This window comes from Chiroxiphia lanceolata, chromosome 5 (genome assembly GCF_009829145.1).
Source record: "Chiroxiphia lanceolata isolate bChiLan1 chromosome 5, bChiLan1.pri, whole genome shotgun sequence".
NCBI lineage: Eukaryota > Metazoa > Chordata > Aves > Passeriformes > Pipridae > Chiroxiphia > Chiroxiphia lanceolata.
Genome location: NC_045641.1, coordinates 57,186,590 through 57,200,206, shown reverse-complemented (window position 1 = coordinate 57,200,206; position 13,617 = coordinate 57,186,590). Strand labels below are relative to the sequence as shown.

At 43.6% G+C, this 13,617-nt stretch overlaps 1 protein-coding gene across 3 annotated transcripts in view; it reads right to left on the bottom strand.

Annotated features, from left to right (window-relative positions):
• HIPK2 (homeodomain interacting protein kinase 2) overlaps positions 1-13,617 on the bottom strand; it is a 140,538-nt gene that overhangs the window by 77,680 nt on the left and 49,241 nt on the right. The gene's annotated exons all lie outside the window — the stretch shown is intronic.

Sequence of the window (13,617 nt, the reverse complement as noted above, 5' to 3'; positions counted from 1 at the left end):
CACCTCGCTGTCACCCCGGGTTTGTTTAATTTCATAAGCAATGGTTTACAGAAGCCACGCAGCAGAAGTTATTAACGCTGCTTTGGTATGGGGAAAAATCTCATTAACGTCAGCAAAAGGAGGAAGAGTTCTGAAAAGCTCCCAGCTAATTTGCTTTCTTTTAATTTCTTGCAATTACAGTAAGCAGCATAACGCTTTCCCAATAAATGAGTCTTTAGCATTGTGGCAGCAGCCTTCTCCCCAACCCGTTCTCGCTCACACTTTTAACCCTTTCCCAGATTGCTGGAGAGCAGAAATGACCGTGAGGTGCACCTTCCCAGAACAAATGGACTCCAGACATTTCCAGTAATTTATCCACATGGTGGAAAATCAGTTTTGGCTGTGTCTTTTTTTTTTCTTTTTAATTTTTTGCTTTGCAGCCATCACAGCAGTACTGAGCTGGTGCTTCCCACATCCTTTACTTGGTCTAAATTCAGTTTCTCTTACAGTAAACACAGTTCCTAAAGGCTGCAATCCAGTTCTTTTCTGAAAAGAGGTTCAGTGTAGCATATCCCACACACTGGCTGATTTTTAAAACTCGCTATGTGATCTATTTTCCCTTACTGCTTTGAAAAGTTGAAGAGCAACAATTCTATTTCAGACTCCAATTTATTATTTTTACTCCACTGTAAAAAAAATAAAATAAAAAAAGGAATAATGTTGAAGAATGTTTAAGCATACAGTCTGGAGGGTAGTAAGAAGAGAAGGTTTCAGTTTGCTTTGTACAAAAAAAAAAAAAAAAAAAAAGGCAAAAATTGTCCTCTCTATAAAGTAAAATTGGATTGATTTTTCAACCACCGAAAATGATACAATAAAGCCAAACCCCAAAATTTCATTTATTTTATTTGACTCATAGTGCTTGGTTTTCAATTAGAATTAAAGAAAAGAGGTTTTTTAGGAGTTGGGGTTTTTTTGGTTGGTTGGTTGCTTTGTTGTTGGTTTTTTTGGTTTTTGGTTGTTTGCCTTGGTTTTGTTTTCTCTTCCCCCCCCCCCCCCCCCCCCCCCCCCCCCCCCCCCCCCCAAACTTGGAGAAGTGAAATTTTGGAAGGAAATCACATTCAGATTAGGCTTATTCACACCAAAACAAGATATAGAAGTCCAAACACTATTATTAATATTATTTGATAGATCTTCAGTCAATACTTTTTTTTTTAAGTCTCAGCAATGGATTCATCTAAGAGCACTAGCTTTTCATTTTAATTAAGTTCCTAAACATCAAGGCTCCAACCCAAATCTTTAAAGTATCAACCCTAAAATCTAAAAAAAAAAAAAAAATCCCAACCCAAAATACAGAAGAATCTGTTGTTATTTTTCCACACACACACACAGACCAACTAACATTTTTCACCCATTCCCATGGCAGCACAGAGGGAAACAAGGACAGCAGGAGCCCCTGGGAGGGAGATCTCCTGCTTGGACATTTGGAAATCTCTCCCCCCAGGTCCCACCAAACACTGCAAAGGTCCAGCCCTCCCAGCAGAGAACACTGGAGACACTGGAATGGAGAGAAGGGATGGATCAAAGCAGCATGAGAAGTTTCTTGCCCTGATAGTTAACAGAAGCTTCTCCACAACAAAAATGACCTACCTGTTCTGGGGACTTCACAAAGTAAGAGAAAAAAGCATGCTAGAGTACACTGATTTTTTTGCAGAGCTAATCAGCACACCAGTACATATGAAAAAACACCTATTGTATTGATTAAAAATAACATTACATGAGGAAATTGGGTGGTTAGTGAACTGGTATTTGACTAGACCCTTTGCTGAACACATTTCAGACACGGGAAGCTTCTTGCACTGATTTGCAAGTTGCAGAAAACCCCACTGCTGCCAACATTTGAAAATAATTAAGTAGGACCCTTGTTGTTTGTGGAAAGAAAAGAAGCCAATAAAGACACATTTTTAGCTTCTTTGAAATAATATTTAATGATCGCAAGCTTCTCGTATGGAATAAAACTGCATCTGCACAATGAAAAAGGATGTCCACCAGTACATACATACATATACCAAGCCCTGCACTGAGAAACAATTCCTGCATCATTTATAGTTACTTTATGTACTTCATCATGCATGTGTGGATGAGCTAAACCGAATGCAGGATACTTAAACTGTCTCATTTGTCCAGGCCGGTCACAATCACACAATTAAAGGATGGTCATAAAGAAATCCTCACTCAAACAGGGAACGGAAGAAGGTTAATTTTCTTGTTTGTTAGAAATGTGGCCCCCCCATTTGCAATTGAAACTCAGGAGTGATGGGGATTTTTAAAACAAAAAACAATCAAGAAATCTGAAGCAGGTCAGGAAAAGCAAACTCAGATGATTTCACTGGACAAACACCAGGGTTGCTACCCCAGCAGCAGCTCCCACCAGGAATCAAACACCAGTTCAAGTTTTCCTCTTGCTTGTGGAGACATGAAGATATTAGAAACACAAGTCTTCCACTTATCTGCACTCCATCCTGACAGCATTTTAAAATCAACTCTTGTTTAGCCTTGAAAATATAGAACACCGAACAAACATATTCTGGTGGTGCAGTCAGTGAGGAAAGGTCCCTTCTTGCCATTCCTTCCTTCCCAAGACCCAGAGCTTCTCAGCTGCCAGGAGCATTAGAAAACCCATTCTGTTGTACAGCCAGAAATTTCTGCTCTCATTCAAAACACTGAGCTCGCTGTGCTCCTAACAAAGCTGTGTTCAAAACAAGCGCTGGCATGTGCATTTATGTGAGATGACTGAATGGCCCTGCAGGTTGATAAAAGGTTCTGGAGTCTTTCACATACAACTAAAGTCGTCAGCTTGAACCCGACCCATATCAGTGGTGTCTGAAACTGGCTGCAGCTGGAAGACTGCTGGTGTCCTATCTAACAGAGTTGGTAGTATCCCTCCAACTCCTGGAAGACAAATATACATGCTGTTTGGTGTGCTTTGCATGGTGAGGGCAAGACTCAGAAAGGAATGAATTTTGAACCTCTTTTTTTGTCCCACCAAGGCAGCTCTTTAACTAGATACAAGGCCTGTCATGGACTGTGATACACCCTCCACAGCTAAGTTTTAATTGAAAATATCCTCCATGTTACCATTTCATACAGTCCCACAATTATCTACCACAGCCTCGTGAACTTATGGATGACACATGTCTCCAAGAGAATATGCTGGAAGAATCCATTCCTTCCACACCCAGCAACGAAATCCTGAAAAGGTTAAATCTGAAGATCAGCCCTGAAGAAGTAATAAATAAAAAAAACCCCGAAACAATACCATCCTTCTGGAATCTGCCCTTCCCTCCATATCCCAAGACCATGACCAATTCTGCCAGTCAGCTTTCCCATGGGAGCTCAGTATCAGTAAACTCAATCTGCCACAAAAGATAAACATGGATACATAAATTCCCCATTTCATTTGTTTGCATATAAATGCTTCGTCTGAATGAAGCCAAACCCCATCTTCACTGAAACTCCCTTCTGAGAGCAAAGGGCTCAGAACCCCACAAGATGTGGCAAATCCAATTGTAAAGTCACACTGAAATAAAGTATGGTTTGGATTACACCTCATTTTACTGGGATTTTCAAACCTCCTATGGGCACTCAAAATGGTCTGGTTTTAGCCCATTTTTACTGCCTCACACTGACCACTTTAAAAATCTAATTACCTAGTGAAAAGTGCTCCCTATGGTCTACTTTCTGAACAGTACCAACTACTCATCCTTTACCAAAATGACAGAGAAATAAAGGGTGATCCTCCCCGTGTGAGCTACAGGCTTGGCCCCTGCCTCGCTGAGGTGGCAAACCCTGCTGGCTCACTCCTGTTCACACAGACCTGCACATGCTCAATAACACCATTGATTTTGTTTGTGAAGGCAGAGAGAATCCAATTTTAAAAAGCCACATTGATTCCCACCCATTAAAACAGAGCAAGCTGCAGCATTTGCTAAATGGATAGAAAAAGACTGAGGTCAGGGTGGAGGGGTGGGATAATGTCATTACCCTGCGCTTATTCCCAAGGACAGAGAATTCAAAAAACAGACAACAAAATAGTAACGGTTTGAGTTTATATTATTTGCTGTAGTTTCTAAATTATAAAAATAGCGAGTCAACAACAAGGGAGTGCCCGGGAACAGTGACAACGGATGCACAACAGAAGGCATCCAAGAGCATGTAGCTGTGATTAGTTGCATTTGGAGCATGAAGACACACACGCACGCAGCAAAAGAGGGCACAGACGCAGGAACTGAGAGAGAAGCCCTGCGAGTATCTGCGAGGGCCCTGTCTGCTTTTCAGTTCTTTGTTTTAGCACATTAAACAAACAGAGACATCACACAGGTCACTGAGGACCTTCCTTCTGCAACTGTGGCCCCAGCTGCACTGCACACAAAAACTATTATTATTCTCTAATGGCTGCACCTTTTGGACAATGATTCAGTGTTTGGGGTTTTTTTTCCCCCCTCCTTTTGTGCAGTGCCACTTAGTCTTTCGCTTCATTTTATGTTTTATTTGCACACTCTTGAAATCTTCATGTAGTGACTAAAAATTCATGAGGCAGCCATAAGTAGGAGCCTCCACTTCCCTCCTCCCTCTTTTTCTAACCGTAGCAAGCAGTTAAGTAGGTACTGGGCATAAATCGGTGCTGCCGCAGCAGCAAGAGGGTGGGAGAAGCTGCGGATGGGGAGAGAGATGTTGCTGCAGTCCTGGGGGTGCTTCCTCATCCTGCATCTGGGAGCACAAGCTACAGATGGTTGGGCAGATACAGGTGTTGGGCACCATGGCTCATCAATGCCCAGCAAACACATCCCAGGGCACAGACACCCCACGCTCGATGTGGTGGCTGCGCTTCAGCTCCACCCTGCGCACTGCCCAACCACGAGCCTGCCCACGTGTGGCAGAGCAGTCATTCATCTCTTCAATCTCAGCCCAACAATGCAAACAGGCAATTCTAGCATTAGTGAGGCTTTCGTAATTGGTCCCAGCTGGTTAGTTGTAACATGCCTTGTTGTTGAGCAACTACTTGGTAACGTTGTCAGATATCCCCTTGTTGCTTAAGAAGGGTTAATATCTTTATTACTTATGGGCTGCCACCAGCCTGTGTCACTCTCCACAGATAAGAAAGCCTCTAAGCTCTTGGTCAGTCAGGGCCTCGTTGGAAAGTCTTGTGCCAGCTTCAAGCAAAGCAAGCTCTGACTATAGCCAAAGCACCCTCCTGCCCATTCTTACCAGGGTTCCTGCAGTGTCTCAGTCCTCTGGCTGCTGCAGGGTCTGCTGCCAAGGCCAGCTACCTGCCAGCTCTCCGACCGCTGTGCAGAAACCCTGGCTCATGAGTACGTACGATCAGAGCACGGCAGATGTTTCAAAGCCTTGTGAAGGAACGTACTCAGCGCCCGGCCACGCTACTGCTGAAAACGGCGAGGGCAGCAAATACTATAGTTTGGCACAGCTCCAAAACTCTAAGCAAGGCAACACAGTATCAACCAAACGCACTCTTCCTGGTGTCCAAGGGAAAGGTGCAACAATGTGGATCTCTCGAAAGGCAAAAGCATGGAGGAAATATAATGGAAGTGGTCATTTCACAAGATACTTGAGCGTAATACCAATGGCTCTGAAAATTTCAGTCAAAGTTTGCAATCATCCCCACTCCCCCAGACCGCACCTGCCATGAAATTTGACCTGTGTAATACAGCAAGTCAGGGACATTTTCTGCCAAAAACAAAGCACTGTACCCTTTTTTCTACTCTGTCACTGGGCTGCTGTGACAGCCCCCTTACAAAAGCAATGACTAGAGTTATATTCTGCACATAAGATTCTTACATGACTTCAAATGTCATTGTGTGGGCAGTAATCAGATCCTGTTGCCCCAGACTAAGGTAAAAGCTGTGAGTGTGTCTAGGAGCTAGAGCTTCAGGGTTGCTCAAAAGCACAGACCTTGAACTGGAAATGAGTCTCTTCAAATCCCACGTAAGACCAAATCACAGAACTGAGCTGCAAGGAGTGGTCTATGTGGCTGTATCATCTATTGTCTAGAGCAACTCTGACCTTTACCATCCTCATTTTTCATCTGAGCCAACCTCTCATACCCCGGGTTTACTCCTGTTTCTTTTCTCCCCAGCTTCTACTTTGGCTGCCCTTCAGAGCCTGAGATGGGCAACAAGGTGCTAGGAAAAATCCTCACACCTAAACATGGGACAGACACCGCTGCACTTCTCGAGCTGCTGGAGCGAAGTGGCTGGCAATTCTTCACTTCTCTAATGAGGCAGCTGAAGGCTTGGGCTTGTTCAAGCTCCACTCAACAGCTCCCCAAAGTGACAGGGGTTCTGTTAACTATGTCTTGACACTCAGCTGCCAAACACTGCAGATGGATCCTTCTTCTAAGACATGAGCTATCTCCCCATGCATGCCCAATGCTTCCAACAACCACACACGAACAGCGAACACACCGTAACGACTCATACCCGTTACTACCATTCCTCATATTAGAGCAGCAATTCAACACAGGCTTTAACATTACCCATGACTCTGAAAGCCAAGAGGGCCATTCACATAAGCTTAATCTTAGTTACTCTTGCTAGATCATAGGTACTGAGGCTGGAAGGTAATTCTCTAAATCCAGTGTAAATGTTTAAAGTTTATTCCCAAAGGATTTATGTAGACATAAACATACAGATTAAAAACAAGCAAAACTTCAGGAGCTTTTTACTACCTTCTAAAGTAGCCAGGCACATGGATATTTTATCTCTCCTTTTGTCTCTGCTTTCTTCTAACTGCACAGTTTAGAGACTTCATACAGATCAGAGGCAGAGTTCAGGCTAGCACTGACAATTTCATTAGAAAAAAAAAAAAGGCAGAATTGCGTTTTCTTATGTTCTCTGCTCTTTTATTGCTATTTTCAAAATGAAGAACAGACCCTACTGAAGTGCTAAGGGCTGAAAACATAACTCTAAATGATACAGGAAACCCAACTTTGTGCCAGTCCATTTTTATCCTCTCTTTGTGGCCATAACAAAGCTGAGAACAAGAGCTAAACAATAGAGAAAAAAGGAATAATTTCAACGTAATTTTTTTTGCCAAAAGTAACATCGGTGACAATAACAAGAACCCATTCAAAAGACAGAATGTTATCTTCCAGCCCAGTTAACATGCTTTTCTTTCTATTGCTCATGATGTATCTTACACATCAAGCTGCATTCTGACCTCACAAAGGAATACATATGAAGCCACCACATCTCTGTATGCATAAGTAAAATCCACTGGCACTGCTAAGTAAAATCCAGCCCATACTACCTTTCTCTTCCCTGGTCCCTCATGCCCCTGCCAAGAGGAGACAGGTTATCAAATGAGCCTCCAGAAAAGCATTTCCAGAAACAGCAATATGACTACCTGCTGCTTTTGCTTGTGCTCATGGAGCCCTCCAGAATCCAGTCCACTAATTTAAGTGGCTAACAATGGCAAGAGCTGTATTTTTGACAGCTATGTGGATGAGATCACTTAGGTAAGCTTTTATTTTTTATATAGGCCTTCACCACTACTTCCTTTTACCTACTGAAATCAATTGGCAATATTTCATCATTAACTTTTTAGCACAGTAACCAGCAAATTCAGCTAGCCTCAGCTGAACCTGTTTACATTTTAGATTTCATCTGTCCCTCTTAACACTGTTGTGATCATCAAAGATATATTCCATTTCCTCCTAAATGACTTTTCTCTCTTTGCAGTCTCCCACGGGCAAGTAAAACACTCTTACACTAAATATTCTGAAACTTCTCTTAACTCATCAGATGTTCCTTCTACCCCAGTACCCTAGACTTTGAGTGCAAAGCTCTGCATAGAAGCAACTGGTTGAAATAACAAATTCTTACCATGGTGGATCCAAAAAAGGCCATCAGCTTTCCTTCTGTATGCCAGCTGTCACAATAACATGCGTGCTATCCCTTGTGGTCATATGCACCATTATACTCTCTATTACCCTTTTGTTTAAAGGCCTCAGCCACAAAAATCCTTGTGCACTAGGTGGTGTAAACAAAGCCCTGCTCCAGCAAACACAGCATCCAAGGAGAACAGTGCAAGGTAAACAGTGACAGACACCTATAGTCTAGAGAGTGGAGAGTACAGGGAGAAAACATTGTGTTGCTCAGCAGTATTACCACAAGCAATCCAATCATACTATCTGCAGCTAAACCACAACTCATTACAGTACTGCTCCTCCTGATGTCAAGTTAACTGAGACATTGCTAACTTCTCCTTGCCTGCTTCAACGTGAGCATGACCATCAGGTGCTGGAACACACAATTCTCCTCCTCTAGACGTTTCAGCTGATGACCTCCCTGGGCTCAGAAGCTGTGCCAGTCACCAGAGTTATCTGAAAACTGTCCATAAAACTTTTGGCACTTTTCATGTCTTATCAGGCCAATTCCCCCATATCTACCCTGCCTCTGTCCCTTAGCAGCAGCCTTTAGAGAGAAACGTAGGTTTGGTAGTGTGTAGGAATCTGCTACTCTTCAGTTAATGCAAACTAGCAGAAGCAGGGACAGAGGGGACAGAACCTGGACATGCACCCAAGCACTGATACCATGCAGTCACAGCAAAATAAAGGCAAAGTAAAGGCAAAAATTGTCAGCACAGAATGACTCATATCTGTAAAATTAAAACAATGTCTGCAATTACTTCTGTCCTTCAATAAGCAGAAAATAGAGCTCAAGCTGCCACTCAGGGACTCACAGATTACCTGCCAGCCCATCACAGGAGAGGGGCACTGTCCTCTTTGGAAATCAGCTATCTCTGGTCTTGAAGTCTCCAAATAGTAAGTAGAGTGAAACCTCATCTTCTTTCCTCCCACACCTTTCCTTATATGGGAAACAGTAACTTCCAGGTAGCCATGGCCTATAAGAGGATTCCTCCTCTGCCCTGTCCCTCTCTCAGTTCCTAGAGCCACTTCCTCTTAGAACTGTTAGTCTCTCACAGGATATATATATGGATGCCTCTCTTCTGCATTCCTTTTTTCCTTATAAAGCACCACAGAACAACTATTGTATGATCTAGCCTATAAGGCAAAGGATATTTCCTTGACCTTCCTCCTTAAACAGGTAACAGCTGTGGCTCTAACTCAGCTTAAGTCAGGCCACAAGATTAGTGTTTTTCAAGCAAGATAACCGCTCTCAGCTGCTTGAGAGTTCCTCCTTTTCCCCAGCATGACCTGGAGAAGGAGGTAGCTACTGAGCTCCCACCTGAGAACAAGGTGCCTTTACATTAGCTTAGGCTAATTTGAAGCATCAGTGCAACAAATGGCTTGAGAAAATCTAAACTGGGGACTGAAATCACATCATTCAGGGGTCTGAAGCTGGGGAATGTGTAACCCCATACTAACTGTAGCATCTTCAGGTAATTTCTCTCTTCTGGTAATGACTCATTCATTTATAAACCAACGTCAGTCACTTTTCTAACCTCACTGCTAATAAGCACCAGAGCAGTAACACTTTCCAATCAGAAAATGCTCTTCAGTGTAAGACAGCTTTCCAGTACCACTGTGCTGGGCCCTAAAACTCGTGAACCTAATGAATGCACAGACATACCCAGTAAGCTTCCTCCATGTTACATTTACATCTCTTGCCTGCAGTGAGCAAATGTACGAGGGAGGTAAAACCTGATAGGATTTAAATACATGGTACTTGAGCAAAGTATCCCTGAAATCCTGTGCAAACTGTTGCTAATGCTTTTTCACACTCACAAGTGCGGATGATGAATTTCACTACTCATAATTCTTATTTTCACACTTGGAGCACCGATCTCATGCCAACAGCCCCTTACCTCATTTGCTTCTCAGCAGACACCACTGCCCTTGGCCAGCTACTGCCCTTACTCAAACATGCATTGAAATAAGTGTAGGAAGACACAGAAAATGATACCAGTGTGTGTGACCACAGTGCTTTTGCCTTCACTGGCCACCTATTGCTCGAGTAACAGCTGTGGGTCATCACACCGCTGTTCCTATGAGCTGCTGCTGCTGTTCTGTCATTGAAGCTGAAAAAAAAGAGCATCCTCTCCCTGCTCTGTTTCCTTTGCACTTGGTGAGGAAGTGACTTGAGTGGGAGGAGAGAAAGAAGAGCAAACACAAAACCACAGAAGTAAGCAACTAGGAGCAGAGACCAAACTTTATGCCTTTCACACACATGCAAACAGTGGACTCTGACTGCAGTTGGCTCTTGCTGCAGCCCTGCCAATTGTACCGTCACTCACAAGTGTCACTGCAGAAGCAACTGCTTGTCACCATAATGAGCCTGGTTATGCCCTAGCCCCAGATCTGAGCACAGGTATCTTTACCAAAACACAGTAGGTCTTTTATGTACTGCAGAGATGGAGTCTGAAGCTCTACAGCCAACAGGTGGGAATAGGAGGGTTTTTATTTCTCGTAGGTAAAGCTAGCCATTGTAGCTGTTTCAGACTTGCCTGGTATAGTAAATACAAGAGTGACCTTGATTTTTCACATCATTTCACCAGGCTGCAGCCTTAAAAGGACTTACTGTGCTTATAAAGCTGGAGGGAAGAAAAATAGACAGCAGGAAGTCCTGAGACAGGCTTGTTTTGGTGATGATGTGAGAGAAACAGTAGCAGGAGAAAAAAAAAAGAACAAAAAAAAAGGAACAAAAAAAAAAGTAAACCCAAGAACACCTGTGGCCAACCTACAAGAGGGGAGACTGTGACTTCCAAGCCACTCCCTGATCCTCCCGGCTTTGCTGAAACTAGTCTGGCAGTAAGAAGGTAGGATTAGTTTAGGATTCATTGCTAGGTTTAAAAGAAAAGGTTGTGATGTTTTCATCAGGAGTTCCCAGATGAACTTCAGGTGGTAGTACACGGACTGGTAACAAGTGTATTTGCGCACTGCTCCTTCCTGCGAGCCCTCAAAATAAGCATGTGGGAACTCCAGCTCAGCCCTTTTGGAGTGTTATTTGTTCCAAACCATAGAGTGTTGCGTTTGGGGAGGTCAGCCCCAGGCAGGGGACTAAATGGCACCGGGTGGTGTGAATGCACACAGAGGAAGGGATGTTTAAGTGGAATGTTATGTTGTAGAGGGTGGAGGGGAAGGGGAGCACAGTTCTCCGGAACCACGTTCCCTTGAGCTGATGTCAAGAAGGGTGAGGTGAGTTACCCCAGTTGGGTAGGACATTTGTGTCAAAGTGGTCACTGGTGGTTGACCACTGAGCCCTCATCAGCAGCCATGTCACTTCAGCTCTGCTCCTGCTCCTGTTCCCTGTCCACACAGCACTGCCTGAGCTGTGGGTACCACCACTGAGAGTGAATGGGGCTGCCTGGATCTAGAAGGCTGCCTTTCCCTCTGTGGGGATCACTGATGTCCTTAAAAGCTGCAGCAGCCTTTGGAAAATGCTCTTTTTTCAGAAGCAAAATTTTTCCCCATCTTTGTTTGCTCTTCTGCACCAGAAACAGAGCCCCTCACCTGTGGGGTGCAGCAGCTGATGAAAAAACAGTGCTTCTGACCCTGGTACCTGCCTCTGGCTGCCTTTCACATACTCATCTCTGATCCACAACACCCTTAATGGATCGGTCCCTGCCGGTGGGCACACAAGTTCCTTCCTTTCCAGGCACCAAGACAAAACTGAGATCTGCAGAAGGAATAATTACTGTCAGTAATTATGTCAGTGCCCATCTTTGCCATATAGGAGCTGTTTTTCAGAGAGGAGAGGGGACTAAACAGATTGGCTCAGCATTCAGTTGAGATATTTGATTTTCCGCTTCTCAGACACAGATGAAGCAAAAGGAGACAGCACGAGACTTCTCCCTTCCTTGCCTATTGAAGACCTTTCTTCACTGGGGAAAGGTTCCTTGTCAGGTTCCTTGAAACGCCTTGTTACACATATCTTGTGCCTGGAAGCACATAACTGAGCATATCTTATACACTTAATAAATAAACAAAGCCCTCCTGTGACAGACAGTCTTTCTGACTCTACACAGGGATGCAGGGCTCCTCTCGGAGCTGGAGCTGGACAGGGAGATGCTGCAGCGTCACAGGGAAAGGGGCAGACCACTAGTTTTGACAAGATAAAGGAGGAGCTGGAGTGTCTGCTCAGAGAAAAATAAAAAACACCTAGGGAAATGGTAAGAAGGTTTAAACAGAGAAAACACTAGGGAGAGTCTAGTTTGAGGAGACTGTTTAGGCTGAAATACAGGTTTTTTTGTTTTAAATTAGACTGCAGATAGGGAGTTATTTTGGAATATACAGTGTGAATCTTCTGTTGGATGCACTGCAAACATAATGCTGGTTTACCATCCCTGTTCGGAGGTGATTTATACACAAAGGAACTTGCAAAGAACTACCTTTGCTTGAGTTTTGCAAAACCAAAACCCAACCTGGCCTGACTATCACAAAGATGGGACAAAGCCAAAAGCTTTCAGATAAATGTCTGTTGCCTTCCAAGACTTGGTGGTCAGGGTACATGAAACTGAGATTCAATAATCCTGGTGTTGGTTCGGAAAAAAAAAAAAAATCTACTGAATGTTGGTTCTGAAAAACCAACTCCAAACTCCAACTGTCCTTTGGAAAGAAATGAACAGCTGCTTAAAATAGTATAGCTTGAAGTCTGCTTTCCTCCACAAAGTCTTCTCAATGTATTGCCAGTTTTGCAAACCTGCAGTCCTACTAGACATGATCATCACTTAGTGAAACCAAGCTTAGACTTTAGCAATGAACTCTGTGGTTTCACTCCAGTCCCCAGAAGGAACTTTCCTCCTCAAACCATCTAGTTATCCTCCTGCTCTTTACCTTGGAGAGGCAGAGTCAGTAAAGCAGTGAATGTTGCAGGTAGGACTGAAACAGACTGGCAGAGCAATGAAACTCCCACGGCTGCAAATGCAGTCAAGTCTGAGATAGAGATGTTTTTACAAGTCCAGAATGGCAGAAGATTTTGAAATATAAGTGCACTAACACTGTTATACAAGGACTTAACAAATGTCAATTCACTGAGTAAACAAATAAGCATAGCCATCCCTGTGCCATTATTACTGCCCTCATTTAAAGGGCCATTTTGGCCAGAATGACACATACTGTGAGTCACATGATGGGGAAGAGGTTGTGACTCTGCTCAGGAATCTACCCTGCTTTGGCTCCCTGTCAGCACAGCTAGAGGACTGATACCTGTCATGGCACAATGTCCATGCGTGACAAGATGGACCCAGTTTAGCCCCCTGCACCCTCAGGACCTCACCCAGCTGAGCATGTACAGCCAGTTAAAAACCACACCTGCACACAGCCTCACTACTCACTCTGTATGGGCGTTTGACAACATGCACGTAGCCTTTATGCCTGCATATTTTCTTGCAGAGTCTGAAACTAGACTGATAAACACCTCTTCAAACTGATACTCAGCTTCATTCTCTGTTATCCAAACATTTCATCAAAGGCCACTTACCTACAAAGCAGACATCCCAACTCGAGCCAGACACGCCACATACCAAAGCCTTTTGAAAACAAGGAACCTAACCTACATTTATCCACTAATAGTGCAGAGGTGACAGCCACTATTTTATATCTGCAATATTTTGCAAATTCTAAAAGACTTAAATCTCGTAAGGTGATTACGCCATTAA